This window comes from Salvelinus alpinus, chromosome 27, assembly GCF_045679555.1.
Source record: "Salvelinus alpinus chromosome 27, SLU_Salpinus.1, whole genome shotgun sequence".
NCBI lineage: Eukaryota > Metazoa > Chordata > Actinopteri > Salmoniformes > Salmonidae > Salvelinus > Salvelinus alpinus.
Genome location: NC_092112.1, coordinates 42,645,263 through 42,648,749, shown reverse-complemented (window position 1 = coordinate 42,648,749; position 3,487 = coordinate 42,645,263). Strand labels below are relative to the sequence as shown.

The following is a 3,487-nucleotide window of genomic DNA, read 5'->3' as shown; positions in this document are numbered from 1 at the left end:
AAAACTGCTTATAATGTAACAACCTGCATGTCAAATTATATATTTTATAAAGAAATGTTATTAATACCAAGTCCTACATTTCCTTCGTTCAGTGAATCTTTTTTCAAATAAATGTCTATATACTACAGTTATGGACAGTTGTTCCTTTTACTGTGCTCTTGATTGAATTCTGTTTCAAACTATAAAAATGTTTAACTAGTATCCTCTTACAAACAGCTTTACCCTTGTTTCCTTCCAAAAAATATAAAGGATCCATTTCCCAAATACGTCTGAAAATGCTTTAGAGAAGTATATAATATTTCCTATTCCATACACATACTGCACTCCCAACACACCATGGTTGATAGTTCCCATTACGATTTTATTTGACAATTTATAAAATACATAAAATGTTACACCAGGCAACAGATACCAAAGTTGTTGAGGATACATAAACAAAAAAACTCAAGAAACTCGTTTCCATTGTGGTCCTCTATTGCTAGGCAAGGGCTTTAGGGAAAAGTCAAGTGTCATGGGCAATCTGTGCCATACATTCAACCATAGATAAAGTTCAAATATTTACATACACGGTATCAAACAAAGCTAATATACACCTAGCAAATAACTCTACCAGCGCAGAGTTGTTTATTTTAAAAAACATTTAGGGGGTTGTTAACACTAGAAGGTTATCTCATTATTAACCAAGCCTTGCAGGAGTGTTTGAACCTATGACCGGCAGAAACTGTTTTAATCGCAGCCAGTAGTTTTTTCCACTCTACCACTGCCGTATATAAAACATGTTCTGACCAGTACAACTCTTAAATCGACATCGTACAAAGTCTATGGCTCTGCCTCTTGTGGCGTCCGAAGAGTCCCTAGCTGAAGTAAAAAAAAAAAAAAATCAGATACTGGGGGACTGTGCCATATAAGATTTTGTGGGCCAATCCCAACTTCAATTGAACAACCCTTTTATCAACCGTTAGCCACTAGAGTTCTCTGAGTTGAGAAGGGCCAACATGAGACAGAGGGCTCAGATTCAGTATCGTCCTTGCTATTTTATTGTGTGCTGTTTATAGTTTGTACCAAGTAGTGAAAGCATAATCATAGTGAGGCTGCACTATTGCTATTGCAAGTGTTTTAAAGGTACCCTTATCCAGAAAATAGACAATCACCTACACCTAAAAACTCCTAGGGTTGATAAATTACTCTCAACTTCTTTAAATGTTTAAGAGAAAGCAGGTTATTCCCTATCCCTATCCCATACTCATACTGCACTCCTAACACCCCAGAGCCTCCAAGAAAATAGGTTGTTCCTTACACCTAAGCTAAGGCCGACATATGTTTTCTTCCATTACTTCTTAAAGTGTTTCAGAGAAAACAGGTTGCTCCCTATCCCATACACATATCGGCTGATGGTGGTATAGTACGTGGTGATGAAGAACTCCACCTCGGACGAGGAGGGGAAGTCGTAAGGGCTGAAGGCCAGGTAGAGGACCAAGTGGAGGGTCCAGTCCATCTGGAACACCCCATGGCTGCTAAGATGCCCACCACCCCTTCTTTCTCGGAGGCTGCCCCCCTGCTGCACCTAACGCTGACACCCCCACCCTCCTCTACTCTAGCAGCATCTGGTGCATTCAAGGTGCATTAGGTGCATTAGGTGCATTAGGTGCATTCAACTAAAGTAGGTGAGACAAACACATATCAAGACACTGGGGGATTGGAAATGATGCAGACAATTTCATTGATGGAAGAAACAATCTATCCGCAATATTAAAGATGATCCACCCCCTACATGTTTTGTGTCAGCTGGACACCCCTGAGAAAAGTGTGGTCAAAGACCACAGATCTGGAATCAGATCACTCTACCCCCAAAACGAACCATTAGACTAGAGGGATAACAAAATATCTGACTCTGGATCAGTGGTTAGGGGGAACCTCTCCCGACTCCATGGGATTTACAGACCTTTACAATGAGACAGCTGGTCGCGGTGACGATGAATAGAAGCAGCAGATTGCAGAGCAGAATATAAAGGTACTTGTAGACTTGGTTAGTGGTCGGGCAGTTCTCCTTGGGACAGTGGAAGAAGTCTGGAGGGCAGCTGCCGTCATGTGTATAGTTATCCATATGACCGTCCAGGTTCATGAGATAGGGAAGGAGCTCCCAGGAGTATGGCTAGCATCACACACAGCCTACTCACAGCCCAGGCCAACCGGATGTTGTCCAGAAAGATGGGTAAGTTGCCCCTCGTCTCAGGATCTCAACGCCTCTGGTAACGGAAGATGCTGAAGAGGACGGTGAAGAGGATGCTGGCAATTTTGCCGAACACCAACATTTCAAACCAATAGAGCCAAACACATAACTTTATCTCCGCCTGACCAGGGCGCAAACTCATATAACCCTCCGCAGTGTAAGAAACAAGAAGCACTAGCAATAGCCTGGAAATAGCCCACCACTGACCAAGAAAAGCTAAGCCATCTGGGGTGACAGTACTTCTAGGTCTCAGGAAGGCCCTAGCAATGCACTTTAGCCATCAGCTGCTATACTACTTTACTCTCACCGGGAAGGACTTGAGCGGCCGGCAAGACCAGGTGGTGAGGATGGACGCAGAGCGCAATGACGTTGTGGTTGGTGGCAACGAGGTTGGAGGCAGTGAGGCCTGGGAGAAACACCTCGAAGGTCTTCAGACAGGAGATCTGGTTCTGTACTAAAGACAGGATCAGGACTACATAACCCACAATGCCCACGGTGGAGATGAAGATCCTGAACACCAGGAGCTCAAGGGTGTCAACCACTTCTGTCTGTTGGAAACTTGGCCAATGTGTGTGTAAGAACCCTTTGCACAGCCAGCCAAAAGAATGGACTCCCTCTCTTGAGCCTGGTGCCTCTGCAGGTTGTTCCTTGCCACTGCTTCTGCTTGCTTGTTGGGAATCTAGGCCCAGATTATTTACAGACAGAACTATACACATCAAATTTGATTGATTGAGGAACCGTTGATCTATCCTTCTCCACACACCAACATACTGTTTGTGTGTGTTTGAGCTAGTGAGCTTGTAGATTATTTGTTCTCTACTTCATTGTACCTTTCTGCCTCAGTGACCTCAAGCTCTGTTGCCATGCCTTCTAAGGCATCTGATCCCAGACTGCTGATTGGTTAAGCTCATTCGGTGACAAGGAACCAGAGGATGCGAGGCCTGGGACTGAGAGTCCCTTAAATTGCACCTTGGAGCTTTTTTCGGAGAGCCTCAACTCTGAGATGAGCACACTGAGCCTAACTTTCAAGGTGTGCCACCGCATGCCACCCACAAATTAGCTTGCATAATTAAACTGGTTTGTTGCGTAACGAGGTTGATTTCCACCCATTCAACTCAACTCACACAATCTGCCTCTGTGTTATTACTTCCATGGCAAACATTTGTCACCTTAAAGCTTATGGAAGCAAAAAACAGTACATCCATGAATAGACCTCGTACTTAAGTTCTATTTAACCCTTTATTCAAGTCTGATGAT

The 3,487-nt window shown here is 43.8% G+C and overlaps 1 pseudogene; it reads right to left on the bottom strand.

Moving 5' to 3' along the window:
• Positions 1 to 1,330: 1,330 nt before the first annotated feature.
• Positions 1,331 to 3,095, bottom strand: LOC139555882 (uncharacterized; annotated as a pseudogene).
• Between the last annotated feature and the right edge of the window lie 392 nt (positions 3,096 to 3,487).